Below are 12107 nucleotides of genomic sequence, written 5' to 3' on the forward strand. Positions count from 1 at the left end.
TAGGTAAAGGGAAAAACAGACATAGTAGGGCACCAGAGAGAAACTAGCTCATAAGGTATCATCAGAAGGCATCAGAAGGAAGTGTCCACTAGTACTCCCAGTAATTTTTGTCAGCGTCTACCTCTAACACATGGAAAAGTCTTGACTGATCACAGAAACAGTATCTTGCAGAGGTTTATAATACTAATCGACGCAGCTTGCTGTTAAGGCTGTCTTCAGGTGTAAAGGCTATCCTTGTCGGCTCCACTTTGACTGGTGCCTGTTCCTCCTTGAAACTTGTATTATGTGTCTGACAGTGGGCATCGTGCCACCCAACAGATGGTCATAAGTGTAGGCATGCTGGAAACCTAGTAGGTACAGATCTACAGCCAGATTTCTACTCCAAATAGGAAAATTGTGTGGAGATTCTACGTTATTCGTTAGCTAAAGTCATCTCTACTTTAAATATCTCCAGATACCTTCCAGTCAGAATGACTTTCAAGCTCTACTATAGGAGGATACATTATTCCTGACAGGGAAGAGGTATGGAGAGATGTCTCTACGTGACAAAATATATCTCTATATCTATAAAATGTGTGATGTTAGGTGAAAAATAATCGAACTTTGCTATAGTTTAAAGTTCCTCCAGAGTATACATAGTTCCTCCACACAGTATACATAGTATGGAAGAAAAGGCAAATTCAGTCTTATATGGAAACCTTGTCAGTTATCTCAAGACTTTATCCCTGTTGCAGATATATATTCTTCTAGTCTACTGTTTGCTATTCAGCATAGCAGATTTTTTACCTCTCAGATCATCTATGATAATAAAAAGATTTTTACTTTTCATGGCTCAGAAGCTGAATATAATTTATACAATGCATGCAAAAGAAAAAAATAAATTAAAAAACTGTTTTCCATTGACAGCACAGTAAAATCAACAGACCACTCTTTTTTTTTTTTTTTTTTTTTTTTTTTTTTTTTCCAGTACAAACAGCCACTGCAGGATGGTTCATATACCTTCTCCACAGTTAACATTTATTTAGAAAGAAATATTTTCTAGGAAATTAATCTAAGCTCTTTCCTTCTTTCCCTGGTCTTGCTTTCAGTTTTTCCTCGTCAACTTATAGAACAGAAAGTGATTTTCCTGTTCACTGATTATTGCCATCAGCCTTGTCTGTTTCATTGCTTTTCTATCTCCTTATTTCAGTACCAGTGTAACATAGCTGCTTCATCAACAGTCACAGGTTCTGTGTGCCTTACAGGTTTTGTTTTCAGTCTGAGTGCCCTTTCTGTTCTGCTAGTTGTCTACACTTCACACCACACATTGCCTCTTTCTCAGATGCATCTCTGTGATTTGATTTTCTCTGCTTTACCACTCTTCTGTGTAGCCAGTCTAATCTAATGTCAGGTTCTCTTGGCAGAAAATTGATCCTTCCAGGCTGCTTGGTGTCTTTCAAGGGGTTCTGAACAAATGAGTATGAGTTAAAAGGGCAATGGAAGAAGTCAGGACTTCTAAATATTTAGATCCTGTGTTGCTGTTTCATATCATTGTAAGGCAGAAGAAATCAAAAAGAGGAGAAAGAGCAGGCACTTTCACTTCTCTACTTCATTTTCATTTCTCCAGTTAGCTTTCCTCACTCCCTGACATGTTCAACATCTGGAGCTTCTAAACAGCATGCCCATGGTAAAATAAATAAATAAAGGTACATCTAGAAGGTGTCAAAAATCTTAGACTGAGTATCAGCAGGTCAGTCTAGTAGCAGCCAATTTCATCAGGAATTCATCCACCTGAGAAGTAAAAGAAAAGTCCATCATTTTGCGTTAAGAGAGTCATATCCAGGAGCCTTAAAAGTTATTCTTCTTTCAGACCTTTGAGTGGACCTTCAGGGTCATCCTGTCCCTCTGCTTATGCCACTGTTGTGGGTTGGCAATTTCAGGGACAGACACAACTTTGAAATAAATATGATTGTGCAGCTGTGTATGACACCAGTCATATCAAAAGATAAAGCCCTCCAACCTCCTGCAGGATATTCATGGCTAGAAACTTTTTATAACATCTCTACACAAAGGTCTGTGATAGGTAACACCAGGGTGCTCACATGCAGACTACAGTATATGGACGATTATCCCCTTTGTGGAAGAGACTATGCATGGTGGTTTTGCATTTGAATATAGTCATTGTACTGAGTGAACTGGAGACCATGCACGCTGTGAAAATTATTCTCTTATTGGAAAGTATGTGTTTGGTAGATGTCAAGCTTGTTGAGGTTACAGAGGCTCAGTGGTGGGTTTGACTTTGGCCAGCCACCAGGTCTCACCCAGGGGCTCTCTCACTCCCTTCCTCAACAGGGCAGGGGGAGAAGAGGAGATGAAAAAATAAAGAAAGGGAGATCACTTTTCATGTTTTCCAATGTCGGACAACTCTTTCAGTAAATAAATTGCTCCTAATATCTAACCTTAACCTCCCCTCATACAAATTGAGGCCATTTCCCCTTGTCTTGTAACTTGGTGTTTGGGAGAAAAGCTCAATCCCCACCTTGCTATAGCCTCCTTTAAGGTAATTACACAGCATGATAAGGTCTCCCCAGAGTGTCCTTTTCTCTAGGCTAAACAACTCCAGTTCCCTCACCTGCTCCTCGTAAGACTTCCTTTCTAGACCTCTCGCCAGCTTTGTTGCCCTTCTTTGGACATGGTCCAGCACCTCAACATCCTTCTTGTAGCGGGGGACCCAAAACTGAACACAGTATTTGAGTTGCAGCCTCACCAGAGCCAAGTACAGGGGGATGATCACTTCTCTAGTCCTGCTGGACACTCTATTCCTGATACAAGCCAGGATGCTGTTGTCCTTGTTGGCCACCCGAGCACAAGTCTGACTCATATTCAGCCAGCTATTGACCAATACCCCAGGTTCCTTTCTGCCAGGCAGCTTTCTAGTCACTCTTCCCCCAGCCTGTAGCGTTGCATGGGGTTGTTGAACCCCAAAAAACACTTGCAGGATGCAGCACTTAGCCTTGTTGAACCTCATGCAGTTGGCCTCAGCCCATCAGTCGTACCTATCCAGATCTGCCTGCAGAACCCTCCTGCCCTTGAGCAGATCAATGCTCATGCTTGGTGTCATCTGCAAATTTACTGAAGGTGCACTTAATCCCCTCATCCGGATCATTGATAAAGATAGTGAAGAGAAATGGCCACAATACTGAGCCCTGGGGGACACCACTAGTGACTGGCCTCCAACTGCATTTAACTCCATTCACCATGATTCTTTGCCATATACTTCTGTTGTATTTTGATCTATGTCCATGGGAGAAGGAAGAAAAAATAAGTTTCTTAGTAAATCCTCTCCCATATTATCAAGTGTATGAAGCAGGAACGCTCCACAACTTGCAGGTGAGTTCTTGTTTCTTTTTCTAGTGAATAACAGATAGCACTTAAAATAAAATAGATAAAAATAATTCTTAAAAATCTCACTTTTAAAACTGTGCTTTGGAATTATTAGTGTCCCAGTGTGATAGCAACTAGCAATGCCTTTGAACAGGGCTGCTCTTAGTGTTTTTCAGAGTTTTTATTTGCAGTAGAATCAAAATTCCAAATTTAGAAAATATTTACAAACTTCAAATTTGGTCTTTCTGGGGAGAAGGTATGGAGATCAGATGCTTTTATAGACAATGCTTGAATTAATGTCTACTACATAGTAATCTGAAAATGCAGGGGACTTAGCTGGAAATCCATTTAGTTCCCTTTCTTTGTTCCATTTTCTGTCTGCAAGTTGTATTATTTGTGTGTAAATCTGTGGAAAATAGGAACTGAAGGAAATTGGTAGGTCTACTCACTTTAGGAGGAAGATAACATTCCCAGCACAAGAAAACCAAAATTAAACTCTCGCTACGCATGAGAAATAATGCATTATCACAGAACAAGGATGACACAAAAGAACGAGAAAAATTCTACCTACAGAATCTGTCCATGAAATTCAAAAGCTGATAAAGTTATTTAGGCTATTCAGAACATGAAAATAGGGGAAAGAACTTTAGAATATACTGACGTGAAATGTAGAGTTGATAAGTACAAAAAAAACCCCACACAAGTACTTTTGCTTCAACAGATGAATTAGAAGTCTGTTGGGTTTATCACCTGGGGAAAAGGAGCTGCTTATCATTACAGATAGATCACTAGAACCTCTATTTAATGCATTACAGTGGTGAAAAAAAAAAAGCAAATGAGATGTCAGACTGCATAAAAAAATGGGCTAGGGAATAATACAATGAAAATAATGCAATTATTTTGCTAGTTTTACAATACCAGCCACCATTTTTTTGAGAAAAAAATAAAAATGCACAGAATTATAGAGGGCTCAAGAGAAGGACATAATTATTAGAAACACAGAAAAACATTTAAAGGGAGATTGAAAAGAGGGGAATTGTTTCCTTTAGAAAGGAAATAAATAAGAGGAGATGAGAAATAACCATACCAAATAAAGGAATTTGATAGAAAATACAGATGAAGAATTTCTGTTTTTTCTCTCTCTTGTACTGCAAGAACAAGGGGATATGGGGAAAAAAAAAAAAAAAAAAAGAGAGAGAGAGAGAGAGAGAGAGAGAGAGCGAGCCTAAAGTTGACAGAATGGAAATTGATAAAATCCATTCTCTACAGTATGTAATTGGACTGTGGAACAAATACATTTATGGAGGTGTAACTGAGGGCAAGGATTTTGCAAGGCTGAATGAAGTTTGAAGAGTTACATGCATTAACGCCAGGAAGAATGCCAGAGAAGACAAAGCCTCAGTTTTCAGGTCCAAATCAAGTCTCTAACTGCTGGGAACAGGCTGAAGACTCTCAGTACCAGGCTTTATTTTTCATATAAACTGCATTTTTTGCTGCTATTGGTAAGATTCCCACAGTATGGTCAATGGAATTTCTCACATAAGTCTATTTTACAGCGTTGTTCTGACTGCATTTTGGATTTGTTCACAGTAACATGACAGCACTGCAGATGGTGTAAATGCCTATCTCCAAAAAACAATCCAGTCATCACTTCCATTTTCAAAATTCAGAGATGAGTCATTTCCCTCCCACAGGTAAATGTATTTGTATGAACATCAAGCTCTATAACATTCTATGTACATCCTCTCGGTGAAGTAACAATAATAATAATAGTAATAGCAGCAGAGTTCTTCTCTGTATTGATAAACCTCAGGTTCCACTCTGTCGTGGTTTAACCTGGCCGGCAGCTAAACACCACGCAGCTGTTTGCTCACCCTCCCCCCTCCCTCTCTGGGATGGGGGAGAGAAATGGAAAAGTGAAGCCTGTGAGTTGAGATAAAGACAGTTTATTAAGACAGGAGAATAATAATAACAATAATAATAACAACAATAATGATGATAATAGTACCATTACTAATAATGTGTACAAAACAAGTGATGCACAATGCAATTGCTTACCACCCACTGACCAAAGCCCAGCCTAACCCCGAGCAGTCCAGCCTCCCGCCTCCTCCTTCCCCCCTCCCCCCAGCTAGCCACCCCTAAATATTGTTTACCATGACATCAGATGGTATGGAATACCCCTTTGGCTAGTTTGGGTCAGCTGCTCTGGATCTATCCCCTCTCACCTCTTGCTGCACCCCCAGCCTGCCTGTTGGCAGGACAGAGTGAGAAACTGAAAAGTCCTTGGCTTGGTGTAAGCACTGCTCTGCAACAATTTAAACATTGGGGTGTTATCAGCACTCTTCTCATCCTAAGCCAAAACATAGCATTCTACCAGCTACTAGGAAGAAAATTAAATCTGTCCTAACTGAAACCAGGACCTTAACCACTCTCCTATTCTGCAAGTGTTGTAATTCTAAGTACCCAAATGGCAGAACAATGCAACACAAGTTCATGGTAAGGGGTATAAGAAAAGAAGGTTGGTAAGTGAAGTAGTGAGAAAAGGGTTCCTTGGAGAGATAGACAGCAGCCATAGAGAGGTTAATCCTGTTCTCATAGGGCCACAGGATAACTCAGGCAGGAAGGCACTTCTAGTCCAAACTCTTCTTCAAACAGAGAACACTGAATTCAGACCAGGCTGCTCATGCCTTCATCCAGTCAGGTCTTGAAAAACTAGAAGTATGGAGACTGCACAACCTCTGTGAGCAGCCTTTGCCACTGCCTGACTGTCCTTTTGGGGGAAAAGTGTTTCCTTACATGCAGGCTGAGCCTGTTCTATATCAGTTTAATGTTGCTGTCCTTGTCCTCTCACCCAGCCCTACTTTGGAGATCCTGTCTCTGTCTCCTCAATGACCACGGGCAGTGAGGGTTGCTGTTAGGTCCCCCTGAAGCCATCTGTGCTCCATGATGACCAAGAATAACCCTCCCCCCTGCCCAGCCCCTCCTTACAGGTCCTGTGCTCAAGCCTCCACCATCTCAGTGGCCTTCCCTGAACTCAGTTCAGTTTATCAGACAGTCTTGCGCTGGGGGACCCAACAGTGGATTCATTAATCCAGACATAATCTAACAAGTACTGAGTCGAGGGGGATGACCATCCCACTCAATCCCTGGCTTTGCCTCTGTTCATACAGCCCAGGTTGCTGTTGGCCATTGTTGCTGCCAGGACTCGCTGCTGGCTCACATCTCACTCGCCCCCCACCAGGACACCCAGGGCATTTTCTGTAGAGCTGCTCCCCAGGCAGTCACTTGGCAGCCTGTAAAGTACAGGGAGCTCTTTCCTCCCTGCAGCAGTGGCTGGTGTTTGTTCTTGATGAATCCCATGAGATTCCCATTGTCCTATTCCTCCAGTTTATCTGTGTCCTCTGGATAGAAGGCCTGCCCTTGTGCGTATTGAATGGTATTGCCTTATGCAATCCCTGTAGTCTTCCAGGCTATTGATAAAGATTAATTAAATTGGACAGGTCCCAGGACAAACACTGTGGCACTCCCCTTGTTAACGGTCTCCAGGCAGAGGCATCTCATCAACCACTGTCTTCATCTAAGCCATCCAGCCAATTCTTTACCCATCTCTTTGTCCACCCATTCATACCATAACATCCTAAGAGGGATAGAAGATGCTGTGAAAAACTATATTGCTAAAGATAAATAAATGTTATCCACTGCTTTCCTCTTGTCCAAAAATCCAGTTATATTATCATGAAAAACATGTTGGTTAGGCTTGATTTATCCTTGACAGCCATGCTGACTTCTCCCAGTCACCTTCTTGTCTTATGTTTTCCCAGAAATGTACTCCCATGGGAGTTGCTCAGTGGTTTTCCCAGGGACTGAAGTGAGGGAGACCAGCCCATAGTCCTCTAAACTGCCTTTTTGGAAGACAGAAGATGTTCTGACTTGCTCTCTCCAGCTCCACTATTTCATGGCCTCTACAGCCAAGACTAGCAATGAAACATGAAAGACCCTGAATTAACACTGCGGAATTAAATCCCCACTTGTAGAGAAATTCAGAGGCTAAAGGCAGTCTAACAATGGAGTAGGTATGTATGGGTAAATATGTCAGAGACCTAATTCATATCACTTCTGTCTAATTTTATGCAGAAATTTTGATTTGTCTTTTAGCTGCAAATCCTAGGATGCACTGTGCTAGGTCTTTACCAAACATATCCAAACTTTAGGTTGTAAAAGTGGCCGTCAAGCATGAGACAGAAGAGAGCAGTCTCCTGAGCCAAAAAAGTACCTCTCTGTGGCCTGGTTAGCCATTAATGTAGCTAAACCCCATACTTTCCTTGTGCATTTCTTTCTAATTCTGATGCAGTCCTGTCCCAGAAAAACATACAGTAGAAAAAGGTATATCCTATTCTCTTCCTTCGGCTGCCAGAAACCTGTGGTATCACTGGGTCCTTTCCTCACCATTCCAGCTCTGGCTCTGCTGGTTAATCTGGTCAGTGACTATCCATAATTATATCCTTTGTGGTTGGCCTTTCCAATCCTGTGTTCCTGTGCACAATTTGCTCATATGAGGACAAACACACAGACTTTATTCCCACTTCAAACTGTACCAGCAAACAGTGTCTTCCACCATCCATTGCAGGTTGCACAGGGTGAAAGGGCTCTATCTGCTACTTGTACGTGGAATTTAGTTTTAATATACATCTTGTGTGGAGGTTCAGGGCATGGTATGAGGACATTGGCAAGGCAAGCTGCATCATGGTGTTTTGAGGGAATATAAGCTGGTGGAGATGGCGCGTATTACCCAAACAGCAAGAAGGAACGGGTGAAGCGCACCACAAGGTGTTCCTGGCATCCCTCCATGCACCTCACTGCTATTGCAACTGGCATACATGCAGGCTTTCGCTGGGTAGTGCACGAAGCACCAGAAGATGTGACCTCAAGTGTCACACCAGGAGTGCAGTACCAAGGCAGCTGGGCAGGGAAAGCCTGGCAGGGAACAATTACCAGAAATCCTGTGTGCATGCAAAAGAAGGGTGAGCCACCTTGGAAATGTAGGTCCTAGATGTTTCTAGGAATGTAGATGTTCTCCCATCACCTGAAAAATCATCATAACTCATTCACACATAGCAGAAGAAGCAAAAATGGTGCCCACTACTGAAAGCTTGTAGTTGAAGATGATGCCAGGACACACTGAACAGCCACAGTGTTTGAGCTCATCAGGGAGCTGGGTAAAGTGGTGTATGCTCTTTGGATAAAAATAACATTTCATTTTTACACAATATTACAGAAAACAGCTATTTGATTGGTCTCTAGTGAGAAGGCCTTTGACACAACTGAATTTCCAAGCCACAAAAAGCTGTGGGAAAAACAGCAGAAAGTTGAGAGCAAACTCCTAAATTTTGAGGAAAAAAACAAACAAACAAACAAACAAAAACCACAACACTTTGAATGCTTCTGCAAACCCTTTCCTGAAGACATTAAAATGCACTGAAATTCCTCATAGATTCTCCACCAAAACTGCAGATACACTGGACTAACACCGAGATAAATCTTCCCTTCCTCAGAAGAGGAAATGGCAGCACAGCTATATGGGACTATTTTCCCTGGAAAAGTCTGCAAAGCTTTTTTTGTGTATGTCTGTTAAGACAGTCTCTACATCAAAAACACACAAACTTATAGGAAAATTGTCACATTTAATTCTATGCTAGTTCTCTCTCTCTTTTTTTTTTTTTTTTTCCCTTCTACTTCCACATTTAGACCTCTAATATTGTGTATTTTTAAAATCAATATACCTCTTCCTTTAGCATTGTTCCATCTGGTGATATTCTAAGACATTAGCACAGAATGTCAATGTTTATTGCTACTGAAACTGAAATAATCTAAAACAATTGATATTTGTAGCACAACTGTTAATATCGACTGTAGTATTTTCACACAAACTCATTTTATCTATTATGTATGAACACTGCATCTGCCAATTTGTCCTTTTCAGACTCAACTGTGTGACTACTGTTAGTCATCACTTGAGAAATAACCTAAGAATTGACTACCAAGGATAACAATAAAACACAAATTTCTGAGAGCTGTATCCTAGCTGGGAAAGATTCTCATAGGTTTTACGTCACTGCTGTTCTTTCAAGAGAAAACAATGCTTTTTAAAGGATATTGGTTTCTTTGTAGATTGAAAAATATACTGCATCAATAGGAATCCTTAGGAACAAGATTAGATACATTCTCAGAGGTCTTCCAAATGCTAAGCCAGGTTTTTGTCTGCACTTACAGGATTTCTTGGTGCAGGTGAAATCAGACTATGTAATCAAACCCTCTTAGAAGAACCAGATCAAATAAAAGATGAGAAGCTTTTCATCCTTTCTGGTGGTATCTATATTAGCTATAGAAGACACACACATGTTAGTATTTGGACTCATGGAGATGAATTCCACAAATCAGTACTATCTCTAGTGCTGACTTTAATTGTCCATAGCTCACACCACTTTTTTCCACCTGCATAGTTGTGATGTTGTGATTCATACCATTGTCATCTCTACCTTTTCTACCCACGTCTGCCTGTCTGGTGAAACCACTGGCCCTACTGCCCTGTCTCATTGGACTGCCCCAAAGCATACCGAAAACTTCTGCCCTTCACCCTTCTCCCCCAGAACACCACCATAGGTTCTACAGTAGTACCAACCAGTTGCAAGTGATTTTATGATCAGACCTCTAGCCTATCTTCAGTTAGAGAGGTTGTGAACTTTCAAGTGCCCTCTGGGAATGGTTTCTGGAAAGAAGGGTAGGAGATAGCATAGAGCAAGGAGAGGACCTGTGGGTATATAATCAGTAAGGTAGAGTAGAGATATTATGGACAAATGATTCTTTGCAGCAGCCTCTGAAATTCCTTCTCTCTGACACAGTTTATATAGGCTTTCACTACTGGTTGGTAATCTTCTCACTGAGCCTGACAACATTACATTCCTCCATCTTATGGCTGAATGATGGCTCTATGGGCCAAGAAAGGGTGAGAGAATAGAAATTAGTTATGAGATTTCGTTATTCACCAGACAGCTTCCACAGCCCTGCCTCCCAACTCCATCTGCTGGGTGTCTCTCATGGTCAGTTCATCTCCCTCATCAGGAGTTTTCAGGAACCATTTCACAGAATCACAGAATCACAGAATTTCTAGGTTGGAAGAGACCTCAAGATCATCGAGTCCAACCTCTGACCTAACGCTAGCAGTCCCCACTAAACCATATCCCTAAGCTCTACATCTAAACGTCTTTTGAAGACTTCCAGGGATGGTGACTCCACCACTTCCCTGGGCAGCCTGTTCCAATGCCTCACAACCCTTTCAGTAAAGAAATTCTTCCTAACATCTAACCTAAAACTCCCCTGGCGCAACTTAAGCCCATTCCCCCTCGTCCTGTCACCAGGCACGTGGGAGAACAAACCAACCCCCACCTCGCTACAGCCTCCCTTGAGGTACCTATAGAGAGCGATAAGGTCGCCCCTGAGCCTCCTCTTCTCCAGGCTGAACAAGCCCAGCTCCCTCAGCCGCTCCTCGTAGGACTTGTTCTCCAGGCCCCTCACCAGCTTCGTCGCCCTTCTCTGCACCCGCTCAAGCACCTCGATGTCCTTCTTGTAGCGAGGGGCCCAAAACTGAACACAGTACTCGAGGTGCGGCCTCACCAGAGCCGAGTACAGGGGGACGATCACCTCCCTAGCCCTGCTGGTCACACTGTTTCTTATGCAAGCCAGGATGCCGTTGGCCTTCTTGGCCACCTGAGCACACTGCTGGCTCATATTCAGCCGACTATCCACCATCACTCCCAGGTCCTTCTCTGCCTGGCAGCTCTCCAACCATTCCTCTCCCAGCCTATAGCTCTGCTTGGGGTTATTGTGCCCCAGGTGCAGGACCCGGCACTTGGCCTCGTTGAACTTCATGCAGTTGACCTCAGTCCATCGGTGCAGCCTATCCAGATCCTCCTGCAGAGCTTTCCTACCCTCAAGCAGATTGACACACGTACCTAACTTGGTGTCATCTGCAAACTTACTGAGGGTGCACTCAATGCCCTCGTCCAGATCATTGATGAAGATATTAAAGAGGACCGGCCCCAGCACCGAGCCCTGGGGGACGCCAGTAGTGACTGGCCTCCAACTGGACTTGGCTCCATTCACCACGACTCTTTGGGCCCGGCTATCCAGCCAGTTTCTAACCCAACGAAGCGTGCGCCAGTCCAAGCCAAGAGCAGCCAGTTTCTTGAGGAGAATGCTATGGGAGACGGTGTCAAAAGCCTTGCTGAAGTCAAGGTAGACCACATCCACAGCCTTTCCCTCATCCACCCAGCGCGTCACTTTGTCATAGAAGGAGATCAGGTTCGTCAAGCAGGACCTGCCTTTCATAAACCCATGCTGACTGGGCCTGATCGCCTGCTTGCCCTGCAAGTGCTAGGAATTTGCTAGGAAGTTTCTTATTAAACAGTGACAGTAATCCTAGCCTCTCTGGCAGTTATCCCACCATTTCTTTTATCTCATCCCAGCTGACAATAGCCAAGTATTTAGCTTCATCTGGTATGGTAACTTCTCTGTGAAGATTTTGTGGCTGTTACAGCCTAGAGACTTAAACTTCATCATTACTGAATATATATATATATAAAGACACTCCCAGCATGCATAGCTTGAACCAAATCTGCAAACTGAATGACCCCAAGCAACTAATGATTCTCTCAAATTTTATTCTGTCATCAACAGGAGGGTTT

This window comes from Netta rufina, assembly GCF_964035555.1.
Source record: "Netta rufina genome assembly, chromosome: 1".
Lineage (NCBI taxonomy): Eukaryota > Metazoa > Chordata > Aves > Anseriformes > Anatidae > Netta > Netta rufina.